We start from the raw sequence: 17,507 nt of genomic DNA, 5'->3' as shown, positions 1-17,507 counted from the left end.
GAAAAAAATGGCAACACACAAAGGGAGGAGGCATGAAAGACTGCCTCAATAATAGGTAAAGAAACATGGTAAGCAGATCTATAAGAAGAAAACCTATTGCATCCTTTGCGACAGAAGTGGCCATCAAAGAGCCACTTGTTGGAGGCTCCATCGGGAGCAATGTCTTAAAGACAAATTGTCGGTGCATGAACCAGGTGAAGCAGTTGTTTGACCGTCGAATATGCCACAAGGAGGCGATGCATTCACAGAAATAAGTGAAAAATGGTTTCTAGATATGTTAGCATTTCATGGTCATACTTTTGTAAATCATTTGTTCCATTTTAAAATGTAAAATTGATGATGTGTTTTCCATCACTTGTTCAGCGACATTGATGTATGGTCTAATTTTGAGTTGCATGTTGAACTATGAAAGTGATGTCATGTTTCCATCACTTGTCAAATAAAATAGTGTTTGGCCTTATCTTTGTAAATCATGTGTTGCATTGATGATGTGTTTTCCATCACTTGTTGAAGCAACAACGATATGTTGGCCTTGTTTTCGTAGCTGGGGTATTGCATCCATATCATTGTAAACTTGGCCACCAAGTATGTGTTATAAACTCATGGCAAGTGTGGGATGCCTGGGTCATTAGTTGGTCATGAAAGAAAAGAATGTAATTTGTGAAACAATATACTACAGGTTGCAAAGATTGCAGGTGTCGACTCATCGCTTAAGACTCCGAAGAACAAAGGTGAAGGAGATGGAGGTAAGGCCTTTCAGGATGCTTGTGATGTAGACAAGGTACAGAAAAATTGTAGATTTCTTTTCGCGCTATTGGAGGACCAAAAGCTCCTCAGTGGGGAGGATTGATCTAGGTGGCTTCAGAGACACACACGGGACAAAGAGTGCTTAAGAAAGCTCAAAAATCAAAGTGATCAAAATGATTTTGAACCAAGACAAAGTGTAGATCTCATCGTCCTGATCGTGGTAGGTGTCAACGGTTCGTCAAACCAAGTCCATATGCGAATGTTAGGAGTAGTCAAAGTTCAGGTTTATGTTGGTGACTTGGCAGGCTTAAGGAGGCCACAATTTGGACAAAATAAGGCCACCGAATTTCGGCCAACCTGGGCTAGATTCCGGGTGAATTTGCGACCTGATTAATTTGTCTCCTTCGACCTAAAATCCGAATATTTAAAATGGATTTATTTTAAATAAAAATAAAAACAAATATGAATGAGGTGGCGGACCACCACCCCCACCACCCCCCAAACTACATAACAAAAAATTTTGTTGTTAACAGACCGATGGGCCATGACCCCCATTGGCCTAACCATAACCTTAAAAATAAATTAAACATGGTTCGGCGGCCATCACCCCGCCGATCCCTCCAACCATCACAACGCCACCATATTAACACATAATATTAAATGTGGTGGGCACGGGCCACCTTTGGTGGACCCGACCCACACCCCCAAATCTTGTACCATATTAAGCTGTGCGTGGTGGTGTTCAAACCCACCCAACTAGAAAGGCCGACCCACAACTCGGGTGCCCACACTAATGCACCTCCTTCATAACTCACGGTACACCATACTCGCACCTCCCATATGACATGGTACTTCTGCCAGTTAACGCACTAGTTTGGATTACAGAAGGGATCGAGTGGGCCGCCCAATGTGGACCCAACGCCCCAAACAAAGGCACATGTGGTTTTGAAAAAAAACTATAATGTATAAAAAGGGAGGGGTGGTGTTTGACCAGCCCACCCCTCCTCAACAAACTGTTATTTCCACCATCACGCCAACTAGGTTTCTTGTAAACTCTGCCAACGAACTTATATAAAGCTCATTTTTCAGTGCACCTGGGGCAAATGGAGAAACCAAGAGAGGGCATGAAATTTGAGGTGAATCTTTTTAATTAATTTTTTAATGTAGGTGGAACCATGACTGAGCAAAATTGCTTGGAGGGTGAAATTTTTGTAGTGTCCAAATTGAACAAACTTTATGTCGATCTTACACCTATCGGTGGCACGAACCCAATGGCGCAGTCAATTTACTTATATCAGAAGTAGATTTGCAGAGGACCTAGAGGAGGGAATCTTTGAGGAATATAGAGGGAATCTAAAAGATTCCTTAAGCCCAAAATTCTAACCTTCCATGAATTGAGAAATTTGACAGTTGATTCTGCACTACTCGATGCCAAAAATCTGATGGTGTGTTTAGATTTTCTATTTTCTCATTCTATTTTTTGGCCACTTTTCTAAGTGGAATGCAGGTGTCAGCTGTAGAAATTTTGAATAATTAAACACTTATTCACAGAGATTATCCCAATTATACACTGTTGCAGAATACATGCACAATGCATAACCTCCTCTACGTTGATCATCAATTTAGCAACATTAAAAACAATGAAACATCAATCGCATGCGCACATTAACACAGTATGTAACCCGGGGAAGCATACAGCTGAAAACCCCACACTATCTATATATTATAATGATTGAGAACATGTAACAATACATAGTACAATACTCCTCACAAGTACTCAGTACTATGTCCACCTGTTACACACAAACTAGCTCAGATCTGATGCCTCAAATATCCTCCACTGTTTGCCTACCTCCACTGCGCAATCCTGCATGAGAATAATGATGAATGGCTGAAGCAAACTCGTATTTCCTTGGCTGAACAACGCAATTCTCATTGGCATTACTCAATACCCTTGATTGTGCAAGATCTCCTCCACAACTATAGTCACAACTGATAGCAATCTCAACCTCTAACAGCTGTCTCCATTGAACTATCCATGCACTGAGTTAACGAATGTATTCTTTAGTTGCTTTATGAGTTAATAATTAGTGAATTAATTAAAAATTAATTCACATCACTCATCACTAGTGTATTTGCAGTTAGACTAAATAAAACTAGTTTAACCAAGTCAAACTGAACACAAGTCCATCAACTCCACAATCAACTCCACCGAAACTCAACCACATGAGTTCTAACTGAAGTCCTGCATGTAATAGCTCAACTGACCCACAAAGAAAGCATATTTCCTTCTGACAGCTACATGTGCCACATTTGTAGCTCAACCTGAAGTGCTCCAAGAGGATAAGATAATGTTTATAGTCCAAATATTATTATGAGACAATAATATTCGACTGTTCTATTTTTAGCCTGGCAGTCTAAAAATAGAAACCGCCGATATGTCTAAAAATAGAAGTCCATATATTTTTACCGACATGACCAATCATCCACAAATAAATACTACAACTCATAGACCATGATCCATATGTCTAAAAATAGACATAGTCTAAAAATAGACTCTGCGCCAAAAATAGCCTGCGGGCCCACTTAGTGAAGGCGACTTCTTTCCACTAAGCTCCATCATCTTGTTGCATTTTCAACACTCCCTCTCAACAAGATATGGACTATTTGCAACCCCTATCCTGCAACTCTAGAATGTTCTGCATGCAACACATTTGCCCGGTCCACTTGCTCCAACAACACTTGGAACAAAAACACTCCCAACTGACCACTCTGTTGGGCTAGGAACATACTCTGATGCTAAAGCTCTACCTGCTGCTGACAAGTGCTCCCTCTCTGACATCTGTGCTACTGCAACATCTCGCACCATTGCACACCTCCCTATGCCACCTAGCACTGTGAAAAACACTTGTGCCTCTCGCATTGTTGCAGCCTGCTAGCTATGCGCTGTCCTGGGATTCCCTACATTGTCGCTCTCTCTGCCGCTACATCTGCATCTGTCTCTACCCAATCAATTAGTTCCTGCTACTCCACATCGGGGCTCCCGTAGCAAGGTCTCATCCAAGAGGTTGGGTACCTCAAGGATCCTGCCCCTCCTCCTTGGGACGATCAATCCACATCACCCCACCTCCTACCTGGAGGTATGGCTGCATGTGATCCCTCAGCCCACCTGGCTCGAGGTTTCCCCCTACTGGAGGTCTCTGCATGAGTAGATGTCTCTACTTGATCTCCTCTCAGCTTCCCTTGTTGTGGCTGCTCCACAACCTCCTGAAGCTGCTGCACCAATCGTGGCTCCTCCACAATCATTTGAGACTTCTTCTGGCTCTACATGTTGAGAGGTAATATACTCTCCCTCTCAACCACCAAGTCTCCATCAGTTGCCTCGTTGCTCAAGGCTTTGCATGCATCTTGAACCTTAAGAGCATACAGGTTCTTAACCCATGAACCAATCTGCTTCACCTGTCTAGTGATGATGTGTCTAAGGAAAACCTTTCCCTCACTGAAGACTGCATCATAGCCTCTGTCTTCCAGCATCACGATTGACACCGAGTTTCTCTTCGGTCCTGGTACATACTTGACATCGGTCAAGGTAAGGCGAGCTCCATGCTCCCTCTGAAAAATAACCGTGCCTACACCTGAGACACTATACTTCTCATCATTACCCATCGCTATGAGTATCTGGAGATCTTTCTCCTTCAAAGTACTGAACATACTCTTGTCACCGGTCATGTGGAAAGAAGCTCCACTGTCAAGAAACCAACCACTTCCCACCACGGATGAAACCATGCATGTGAAGAGTGTGAAATCCAACTCAAAGTATGAAGTAAGTGCCTCACCTTCATATCCTTCCCCGGATCCCTTCTTGGATTTCTTCTTTGGGCAATTAGTAGCATAATGGCCCAACTCATGACAACGAAAGCATCTCACCTTCGATTTGTCAACCTTCTTCCCATCATTGGAAGAACTGGATTCGGAAAGAGAACCCTTCTCCTTCCCCTTCTTCGCCTTACTCGCTAAGGCACAGTTCTCCTCATCATGCATGCATGAAGAACTATCTCTGGTGGTCTGTCTGATCTCCTCCTCCACAAGGTCCGACCAAAGTCTCTCCCATCCTGGCAATTTCTCCCAACCATTGACAAAGTCCTAATAGGAATTCCAACTCTTTGGAAGACCAAGGAGAGCCAAGCTCACCATGTCCTCATCAACAACAGTAACCCCCACACTTCCCAGCTCATCCTGGCATTGGGTGAACTTCGTGAGATACTTGGGCATACTGTCTCCATTCTCACAGTTAATGTTTCTGAGTTTATCCTTGAGCGCCAACTTCCTCTGCTCACTCTTGCTTTGGAATAGATCTGTCAACGCTTTCCACATCAAGTATGCAGAATCCTTTCCATGCAGGCTGGACACAATGTGATCCTTCACGCCCTCCAATAGAATCCTTCGACACTTTGCTGTCTTCTTTTGCCAAACCACAGCTTCAGCAGCATCAGTAGGTTTTGGGACCTCAACCTCTATGAACTCCTTTAGCCCATTGTCATCTAACACCGCCTCCATCCTGTCTTTCCATGCAATATAATTTGAGTTGCCTTCAAGGTCATACTCCAATCACAATCCGTTGAAAGACATTTCAACTTTTACACCAAGAAAACACTGCTGCAAATTCGAATTCCACCAGCTCAAAAACTCAACCGCCTCTGATCTAGAATTCATGAGAACAAGGTATTTATCATACTGAGATTGACTGTATGGTCTTTTACTGGATATCTCACCTTCCAAAGGAAGGATGAATCCAGAGGCTACCTGGCCCGATTACAAACTCTGCCTGAAGAAATAAATTGTAAACACTTTCTAAATAGTAGATCTGATGATCCACAGCTCTAATACCATGTAGAAATTTTGAATAATTAAACACTTATTCATAGAGATTATCCCGCTTATACACTATTGCCAAATACATGCACAATACATAACCTCCTCTACGTTGATCATCAATTTAGCAGCATTAAAAACAATGAAACATCAATCACATGTGCACCTTAACACAGTATGTAACCCGGGGAAAGCATATAGCTGAAAACCCCACACTATCTGTATATTATAATGATTGAGAACATGTAACAATACATAGTACAATACTCCTCATAGGTGCTCAGTACTATCTCCACCTGTTACACACAAACTAGCTCAGATCTGATGCCTCAAATATCCTCCACTGTTTGCCTGCCTCCACTGCGCAATCTTGCATGAGAATAATGATGAATGGCTGAAGCAAACTCGTATTTCCTTGGCTGAACCACGCAATCCTCATTGGCATTACTCAATCCCCTTGATTGTGCAAGATCTCATGTACAACTATAGTCACAACTGATAGCAATCTCAACCTTTAACACTTGTCTCCACTGAACTGTCCATGCACTGAGTTAACTGGTGTATTCTTTAGTTGCTTTATGAGTTAATAATTAGTGAATTAATTAACAATTAATTCACATCACTCATCACTAGTGTATTCTGCTGTTAGACTAAATACAACTAGTTTAACCAAGTCAAACTGAACACAACTCCATCAACTCCACAATCAACTCCACCGAAACTCAACCACATGAGTTCTAACTAAAGCCCTACATGCAATAGCTCAACTGACCCACAAAGAAAGCGTATTTCCTATCTGATAGCTGCATGTGCCACATCTGTAGCTCAAGTTGAAGTGCTCCAAGAGGATAAGATAATGTTTATAGTCCAAATATTATTATGAGACAATAATATTCGACTGTTCTATTTTTAGCCTGGCAGTCTAAAAATAGAAACTGCCCATATGTCTAAAAATAGAAGTCCATATATTTTTACCAACATGACCAATCATCCACAAATAACATACTGTAACTCATACACCATGATCCATATGTCTAAAAATAGACATAGTCTAAAAATAGACTTTGCGCCAAAAATAGCCTGCGGGTCCACTTAGTGAAGGCAACTTCTTTCCACTAAGCTCGATCATCTTGTTGCATTTTCAACATCAGCATTCATGTGTGAGTAGTCATTTCCATGCAACTCAATGTTGTGAGATTGATGGCACGAATAACTTCAATAGTTTGACATCATCTTCTTTATATGGCCCCTACATGTGAGGTATATGTAGTGTGTTCATGTACTTCTTTTCCTATGCATTGTGATGCATAGATCCCTGTTTTATTCTTGACATGGGATCTTGTTTCTTACTCGTTTTCATGACTCCTGCTTGATGTGATGTGGAATCATTTGTGTGATGTACTTGTTGTCATGTTTCGTCATGTTCTCTTTGAGATCCCTTTGTTGTATGTTGATGGGATACTCAAGTGTCACCATGCATGTTTGCATTGAGATCCCTTTTATGCCATGTTGGTGGGATGTTCATTATCATCATGCATGAGTTTGTTTCATATTGATAGGAGTCTTTTTGACTAAGAGTTCTTGTAGCAGAACATCTCTTGGATCCACTCCTGCGTGAGGGCATTTTCCTTGTATGATAGTGACATCATCTCTTATGTACATTATGACTATTGAAAGCACTTAATGCAGTGGCCTACACCATCTTGACACCAGGGCCCGGAGATGTAGTCCCTCCTGGACGAACTCCATATCAACGGCTTATGTTTTCATGTGTTGATGACTGTCATGTTCCTCTTCTTTACAACATGCAGATGTATTCATTTGTGTTCTTTTTAAAAATGCAATTGAACACATCACGAAAGTAAAAGGTCTTGGAAGGGTCCTTTGTCACACCCAAACCTGGATCACCTCATAAGAGCTGCACTAGAGAGAATCATTCAAATAACATCAAGAAAGCCTGGAGGAAGAATAATAATTCTAGCCATTGGAACAACAAGGGACATGAGAGAGCTACCTATAGGGATCTCCATCCAGAGTTCTATCCAAAGAAACTCCATTTTGGAAGACATTTTAAGTGGTTTTTGCATGGCCACCATTGTAAATCACATGTTGTGAAATTGTTTGTAGAAGTGTTGAATGTTTAACATCACTTGTATACACAACATAGTGATACTTTAGCCTTTAGTTGATAGAAAAGGGTATGGTTTCTGATATAAATTTGACCATGAGTGTGTTATAAACTCTTGGAAAGTATAGTTTTGTTCGAGTCTTGGAAGTTGGACATGTATTGGAGGCTTGTATATGGATGTAGGTGTCGGTTTCATCATTCCAAGTTCTTATGTAAAAAGGTGAAGGAAGAGAAGTTGGTTTGTCAAAGGCATATGTTATGAAAATTGAGATTGCAGATCATGTTTATACTTTTCAAGGACCCAAATTCCTTCAGTGGGGAGGAATGATCCAAGTGGCTTTGGAAAACCTAATGGCCAACATATCAAAGTTTGAAGTTGAAGTGACATGTAGGAAAAGGGGACCCATAGTATGCCACATGGGGTCCACGACTTACATGGAAGCCAACTAGTGGCCTATCAAAGAATTAGATTTGCCACCCGATCATTGCCTCCTTGTCCCTATATATATATATATATATATATATATATATATATATATATATATATATATATAACCATAAAAAAACAAAAAAACAAAAAAAACAAAACAACAACAACAACAACTATATAAGGTATGGCTTAAAATACATAAAAAAAATTATTAAAAAAAGTTTAAAACCAAAATCCGTTTTCAAACTAACAAATATTGAAGCCAAATAAAAAATATGTTGGAGTGATATGGTTATATGGTTAATTCAAACCATATTAAACAATATTGTAATGGTTTGTTAAAAAATTAATATGTTTATATTCTATAATGTTTTCAACAATCAAATGTTGAATGGGAAGTATTAAATATAACCAATAGTTATCATATGGTAGCGATCTCCACACATTTCAAAACCATCGGTGGACAACGTGGTTTGTTATATGTTGTTGGAATCAATGGATTCAACAAATTTATAAAATGTTGACGGTTAATATTAAACTATTTGCTTTATTTAAGAAAAAAACAAGTGGGGTGCTGCACGATACCTCATATAAAGAACACATTTTATTTGTCATGGAATGGAGGAGCTTGAATGGAGCCATGATTAGTGTGCAACCGTGAGACACTGGAACCCTAAACAGAATGGTGGAACCTTGATGTGTTAAAACAAGGAGGCAAAACCCTAAGGCACACTTTTCGAGAAAATATATTCTAGAGAATATTCCATGAAGAATCTTTGAGGAATATAAAATTTTCCCTATTGGGCAAGAATTTATAATGATTGAATGGAGCCAAGATTATACTCATTTTAACTAGAATTTCATAAGGATCACAATGGTGTAGTCAATTTTTTCATCTAGGTAGCGAACTTCATGGGTCATGGAAGAAAACCACCTTCATCATTAATTATTAGGCATGAAGTTCAAGACAACAATGCACTTGTTAGAAGTAGGTCATGTTTACAGTCAAAATTATCAAGAGGAATAGACAAGCCCACTGGTGTTGTGATTGCTGCAATTTGAGTAGCTAAATTTCAAGTCACTCCCAGGATTAGAGGTATAATGATGTAATTTTCTAGGTACTTTCCCTTTTTTTTATGAGATTCACGAAGTGGCCTCCCCACTATTGAAGCAAGTCCCAAAGATGCAATCCACATTGGATGAACTTTGTTATCAAGATTGTGTGTGCATTGTCTTTATGGTCCCCTTTATTTTTCTTCTTCTTTAAGTATATGTACATATAATTTTTAAATGCTCTTTCATGCAATTCTGCTAACATCAACCAAAGAAAAGATCTTTGTTAATGTCAGTAAATCAAACATTTTGGATCACTCAATGGACACTATTAGGTTCTTGAAGGCTAAATTGAGGATTTTTAAGGAAGAAAATGGAAATATTGTCAAGAGAAAAAGATAAGAAAGCATAGCTGATTGCAATAATTTTCCAGAGTTTATCATATTTTCAAAGGAAAAAACAAAAAAAAATTGGTGCCAACTATGTAGGAAAACACAAATGTAGGAAAGGTCTATTGGAAGTATGGATATATGGATTATAGACTAATAGGGAAGAAAGAATTAAGTCAAGGAAAAGACATAGATATATTAGTGAGACAAAATGAAGGAAAATAATCCATTCATGACTCCAAAAGGAGAGTCTAGTAGGCATAAGAAGTTTTCAAGTACTACAACTATAAGACATCATCAAAAAAGGAGTAACACAAACGAGGAAAGAAAAACATCCTACATTTGATGGAGAAATTAAGAAGGTCAAAGAGGCAGAATCTTGGATTTTGGGAATGAATAAATACTTCATAGTACATGACTATTGTCAAAACATAAAGGCTAGAGTAGTTATTTTAGCTTGAAGGAAAATTTTAATATATGGTGGGAGGATTTGAGAAATGTTAGAGGAATTAAGGAAAAGGAATTGTCATGGAAATAGTTAGAAAAATAATTTTTGTGGGATGTAGATATATGAGAGATACTATGACAACAAAGTTAAATATTTTCATGAGAATAAACTAGGGTAGCTTACCATGGAAGAATACACCAATAGACTCTTAAAACTATTATAGTATTTGTCGCACATCAAAGATGAGAAAGTGAAGATTCAAAGGTACATAAGTGGGTTAGCACAATATTACCGAGACATGATTGAGTTTGATGAGATGAGAACTTTATAAGACAACATATAGAAAATAAGTATTGTTATGATCGGTCTAAGAATAAGGCCGAGGTTTAGGCATATTGGAAGAAGAAAGGGAGATCCATATTTAAAGGGATCAAAATATTATCTGCACAACTAGATGGGGAAAAAAATAAGTTCACCACCCCTATTAAAGGTGGATTCCAGCAAACTTTCCCTACTAAAAATAGAGATCAACCCACTAATCTAGTGAGAGAAGAGGACAAAGGGATCAAGAGAGGACCATTCAAGTTTTGGACATGTGGAGGAAACCACCTATAGAGGGACTATCCTCGTCGACATCAACAAAATTATTAAAGGTTGTACAATGTGAAAGAGGAAACAATAGTGAGTGATGTGGCTAAAAATGTGCCTCAAATTTATATAGTGTTGGATAACCAAAAAAAGGATCATCAATATTTAGTTATCGAAAAGGAAGATATGGTCATTAACCAATTTTTATTTTTATTTTTAATTGATATAGACTCTAATTTAAGTTATATCACTCCAAAACTTGTATAAGATTGTGCCTTGAAATATAAAATACATGAAAAATATTTCCTTGTTGAGTTGGCCATGAATCCCAAGAAGAAAGTGGTGGAGTGAATAGAATAATGCCACTTAGAACTACACAATATGCACACAAAAATGAATATCAGCATAATTTTAAAGGGTTCGTATGCAAGTCTAATTGGCATGGATCAGTTGGCAACCCATAGAACCAAAGTGGATTGCTTTAGTAAATCTTTAGATTTCCTTAGTGATGGAGGTGACATAAAGACATTCTAGTATAAGAGGAAGACTATTTTAGGTATAGAGATTTCAATGTTGCAAGTGAAGAAATATAATCTAAAAGGGTGTTCCTTGTTTATGATCCAAGTTACTATTGTGAAAGAGGATAATAACCACATACTTGAGGATCACCTTATTTTAAGACAATATAGTGATGTATTTTCAAAAGAGTTATTGGGATTTCCACTCAAGAGAGATATTGACTTATCTATTGAATTGATTCTCAACTCGGTAACAATTTCTAAGGCCCCATATCATATGAGCATACTAGAGTTGGTAGAATCAAAGTTATAATTAAAAGAGATGTTGGATAAAGGATATATTAGACCTAGTGTATAACCCTTGAGAACCCCAATGCTATTTTCTAAGAGGAAGGATGGTACATTGCAACAATTGTTTGATTAACAACAATTAAATAAAGCAACTGTAAAGAAAAATAACCACTACAAAAAATTTATGATTTATTTGAGCAACTAAGAGGAGCCACAATATCTTCTAAAAGATATTTAAGATATGGCTACCATCAAGTTTGAATTAAGGACAAATATATTCATATGACTTTGTTCAAGATGAGATATAGACCTAGTGAGTTAATGGTGGTGCCATTTTTTCTTAGAAATGCCTCAGCAAGAATTATGTTCTTGATGAAAAACGTCCACAACCAGTACCTAGAAAAACTTTTTCTAGTGCTTGTAGATGATATCCTAGCTTACTAAAAAATGAGAGAATAACATGAAGAGGACATGAAGGAAGTGTTGTAGCTGCTGAGAGAACATAAATTTAATTCAAAATTTAGCAAATGTGAATTCTTTAAATCACAATTTCAATATTTGGGGCATGTAATTTCAAAGGAAGGTTTTTTCATGGATCTTGAGAAGATTATGGCCATAACGAATCCATCCACTCCTCACAATGTCACAAAAGTTAGACTCTTCATGGGATTGGTTGGATACTACTGATGATTCATTTCATATTTGTTTAAGATTGGGCATTTAGTTACAACCTTCCAAAGAAAAGGAGTCAAATTTCAATGGACATCAAAGTTACAATGCAACTTGAACAACTCAAGTATTTTCTCACACATGTGCCTATCTTGAGAATAATTGATCCAGAGAAGGATTTATGAGCTTACACATATACTTTTAATGAAGGTGTAGATGGATCACAAATGCAATAAGGGTGTGTGATTTGTTATGAATCAGGAAAACAAGATGAACATGAAAATAATTATGTTAGTCATGACCTATAGCTAATAGTAATTGTGCATGCACTAAATATGTGGAGGAACTAATTGCTTGGAAGGAAATTTGTGTTGATGTGAACTCATGGAGGGATGCGATACTTTTTTTATCAATCTAAATTAAATGTAAGACAAGCTAGATGGATAGCCTTGATCAACTTGTTCGATTTTGAGATCAAGCATATCAAGGGTAAGGAGGTGTTGCGACCAGCAACAACCCCCCCTCTCATTTAGGGATCATCCGAAATACTAAATGTATGGGGACCCTTAGTTAAAATTTAGGAAAAGCAAAAGTAGTGCTTAGATTTCTTTTCCGCAAATAAAATTACCATCATAAGCTTAAGAAACTCTTTTGAATACTTAAAATCTAAGTTTATGATGAGGAAAAAATATTTAAATCGCATCATAAAACCATGGCAGGATGCCACCATTCACGTGCAATCCCGGCATTTTCAAGATCATGACATTAAAAAAAACATCGCGTCGAATTAAACAAAATTGATATGAAATACTTCAGAATTTACCGATTTGCGATGACGCCGATCGCAAGATCGCATATCGCAGGAAAAAGGTTAACGCAATTTGTCATATATCAAACTTCTGCGATCTGCGATATTGCGATATCGCGATAAAGCGATGGTTGTGATGTCAAGCCAGATCAACACAGTGATGTCATGTTTGTGCGATTCCGCGTTGTTGCGACGTTGCGATAAGCGAGGGTGCGATCGGCGATGTTGCGAAGCAAATCGCAAAATCGCTCCATCGTAGATATTTTGGGCATGATATTCAAGAAAAGCTATTTTCCATAAGCTGACACATGATTATGCACTTTAAATGCTAATAAAGGAGTTTGTTGTCAATTATTAATAAAATATGAACGTGTTCTTTTCAAAGAATCATTTCACGTAAGGTGGTGTATTTGGTATGTCTGCGGCATTTAAAACTCTCCCATCACCCTTCCTGGTCCTTCATTTCCACTTTACTTGTGAATTGCAGGAACAGAGAACAGAGGATGATACAAAGCAATACGCAGGTTGAAATGGCAAAGAAAACAAAACTCCCGAGCTCCGAACAAAAGGAAATGGCACCTTTGTATACAGACACGGCTTGTAACAGAGATGCAGGAATAACTACATGGGAAGGCATGTATAGTCTGCTCGAAGAGGAGAATCCCAGAGTAATGGAAATTACTATTGGCGCAGGCTAACAGGGTTCTTCTGAAGCATCCCTAGAGGAGTTAGCGTGCTCATTCCTACATCGCATAGCAGCAAGGCCCAAAATTCTCCCATACACAGACATGGTCAAGTGGATACTTGACGGCGCAGAAATAAAAAATAGACAGTTCAAGGTTCATGGTCAAGGGCTCATTAGGTCGTTCGCTGCGCAGGATTTAAAGCTCATGTATCATTTGCCTGAGCCACAGGCAACTTATAATACGCAATTCATAGAAAAATTCATGAAGGAATACCAGAACCTGTCAGAAACCACCAAAGACTGGTCTAGGAAAGACGAACCGCTCAAGAAAGATAAACATGGTATGTACAGTACTGGTTCCCTTACCTCCCCATATTGCTTTGCTGCTGCCATTCTCTGTAGAATATTTGGAATGCTAGATATAAATAAATTTTCATCCGAATGGTTATCATTACTAGATGCTGCCACAAATGTCACGATTGTAGATTGGGCCAAAATTTTCTCTGATAACCTAATCACGGCTATTGTCAGCTACCGGTCCAAAAGAGCCACGTCTCAAAGGATTTATCCTCCTTTTTACCTAGCTGCATATATTATGGATTCAATATGTTATGTTTCTAAACTCCCTGTTATGGGTTGGAAGTGGACAACTCAAGACCCCTTACCCATCCATGTTTATCATAAGGAATTATGGGACTCTCAGTTCACTCCATACTTCTACCAAATTTGTCATGGAATTATGCTGCCCTTGTATAGAATGTTGTATGATAAAGAACCCCCAAGGTGCTCACCTGAAGCACAGGTAGACATCATCCCCATCGCAAGATGGTTTAGAGAAGAATTGTTCACTTATGTTAGGGCATTTGGAAGTACTGCACCCCCTCATGTTCTACCTTTGTATATCCCTCATAAACGCCTAGCTCGAGAGATTGCATATCAAACTTGTGGAGAAGGTGGCCTAACTAAAGACTTAAAGGACAAAAAGATGGCTATATGGCCACAGTTTTCTATAGCTTGTGGGGCCTTTTCGCTATTTGATGTAGGTCACGAGTTTACTGAAGTACAGAATATGACGTGTTTACAACTATTTAAATTCCTGGGAAGGCCATTTGACCTGAATGACGTTGCTCAGAATTTCACAACTACAGTCAAGATAAAAGTGTTAGTGGGGAAAAAGGATTTATTTGATGATATATTCCAACAGAAAAGCACACTTCAAGAGATTTTGTGCGAAGCCCAATTGCAATTGTCTTCAGAAGACTTTCAAAAGTTCATGGTATACAAGGAAAAAAGATTAGCCAGTATTCCTCTGGAGAAACTATGACTATCCGGAAGAGAACCAACTCCAAGCATTAGTCTCAGTGGCAGTTCAAGCACTAACGGATCTAAATCCAAGTCTGAACAAGAAATGCTGGAACACTCTAAAAAATCCAGAAATGACCAAGATAGGAGTGAAGAGTCAGCTAAGGATACCACTAAGTCAATGGAACTTCTACAACAGCAGGTTATTGCCTCCTCGCAAAGAGATCCTCCTCCTCTCATCATTGAAGCACCACCAGTCACAACCAAATTAGATAAAGAATGGGAAACCTTCAACGAACTGATCAATCTTGAAGGACAAACCCTAAAAACACCTGTGAGAAATACACAGGTAGCACAAGAAGTAGTCACAGCAATAGTCAGTGAAGTCTCAGATACGGAGCATATTCCTATTGCCCCATCTTCTGAGCTTGTACTTAACATAGAAGAAATTCCCCCTCTGGATATATTTTATAGTCCCCAACATAAATCAGTGGTAAGAAGACAAAGAAAGAAAAGGAAATTGGAAAATACACTCTCTCAAGACGCAGAACAGTTAGACGTCTTGTGGAAAGATCCCACTAGCAATCCTACTGAAAATCTCATTAAACTATCTGAGATCGCAGGAGCATATGCCTCTGCGACTATTGATAAAGCATCTGAAGTACAGCAGTGGTTAAAAGAGCGGGAAGATCAGATACAAGTACTGCAACTACAATTACAACAAGCCAACACTAATAATGAAGCACAGAAACAGCTTGAGAGGTTGCAGCAGGACTTCCAGCAAATGCAGATAGGATATCAGAAAAGTTTAGATGAGAAAGGAAAGCAGTTACAGGATTTACAAGAAATGCACAAAGATGACCCTAAGCTTACAGAGTTTATTTCAGAATCTATTTCCTTAAATGAACAATTACTGCAGCAGCAAGAAGTGATGGGCCAAAAGATATCACAGTGGAGTTATTATTGTGAAATTAGTGATAAGATCACCAATCAAGTGGTCGATTTACGAAGTGACTATGATCTGATTGATAAACGGGTGACTGAGTACCTGGCTTGGCAGGATGAAGACGAGGGAAAAAGAGTAGACGCACCAAAGCTAAATGAGAACCATAAAGAGCTGCTCTTTAACAAATGGGATGATCAAATCAGGGAAGCAGAACAAGCGGCAGAAATAGCAGCCACGGTAGTAAGCAGTCTTATTGATTGCGTAAATGAGAATTTGCACAGGGCAAATTTGATTGCAGAAACCACCCCAAGATATTTACCAAACAAACTACAACTAGAGGCAGAATGGAAACGGAGAGCGCAAGAAAAAGCAAAAGCAATTCAAGGGTTGAACAGGTTAAATTGGGAATGTTACTGGACATACTTGGTAAAGCTGCATAGCCAGTCGATGACTGTGAAGTGTATCATAAATGCGGGCGAAAAAATGGCACCAGCTCTCATCGATTCCATTTTCTCAGCTCAGCTAAAAGCAGAAGTCAGCCAGCCGACTCTCCTTAAACCAATGCTGAATACATGCAGTTTTAAGGACCAGATACATAAATAGTTTAATTGTGGATTCAATTTTTGTTTTTGCTTAGAAAAAGGGCGGTAATTTAAACCGCATCCTGGATTTTTGTAAATAAGTTGTTATTAGATTTAGTAAGTAGTATTTAAACCCTTCTCATGCATTTAGAGAAGGTTCTAGAAATTTATCAAAAACTTGTCCTCAGAACATGCACTTTTGCACCCTCCGAGGAGGTTTTGGTGAATGAATGGATCAAGATTTGTTGATGTTTGCATTTGATATCTGCTACTGATGTTGCACTTCTGTACTCTTAGTGGATGTTAGAGCAAGGAGAGATAAATTATCGTTGCTTGAAGCTTATGAGTAGGACTAGTCATAAATGGTACTTTTATCTCTTGACCATTTCTGCTTATATGTTAAAGTGATATACAGTTTTTAGTTGTTTATGTATTATTGGATGAATTTTTGAGTTATCATTTGGAATTTTTGTACGGTGATAGCTATTTATTTATGCTTAATGTATGAATAGCTCATTATGCGATATGTTTTGCACAACTGTTTCATCTAACTTTTTATGCGAAGTGGTTCACCTTTATTGATTTCCTTTCTTATAATCGCTGAATGATCTTTATTACCAGTTGTTATTTGAAATCTCTTTAGATCGCATAATAGAAGAATTACATCCCGGGTTAGTATAGATTTAGATGTGCTGTTTATTAGATTACAATAGCATAAAATTAGATTAAAGTTTGAAGTAGAATATCTTAAATAGGAACTGTTAGATCAGCAACATCAAATTCTACACACACACACACTCATAGATTTGGAAACTGGTCCCATTATCGCCAGTCGGACCCGCTATACCAAACGGATAATGAGCTGCCAACCAAGGTCCAGACCGGGCGGGTATCCCCCTTGTTGTCGACCTGATTTTCGGGGCTTCAACATATTTGGCGCTAGAAGGAGGGCCTAAAACACGTTGTCTGTTGGGGTTTGTTTTCAATTGTAACATTCAAATTAGGATGGCTTCTCTCAAACTTCCCATTTGGAGTTGTATCCATGTTCGTGC

Source organism: Pinus tabuliformis, chromosome 4_1 (genome assembly GCF_031772625.1).
Source record: "Pinus tabuliformis cultivar Carrire ecotype Pingquan chromosome 4_1, CPIR1, whole genome shotgun sequence".
Classification (NCBI taxonomy): Eukaryota; Viridiplantae; Streptophyta; class Pinopsida; order Pinales; family Pinaceae; genus Pinus; species Pinus tabuliformis.
The sequence above is the reverse complement of the archived record's forward strand: the minus strand, read 5'-3'. Positions refer to the sequence as shown.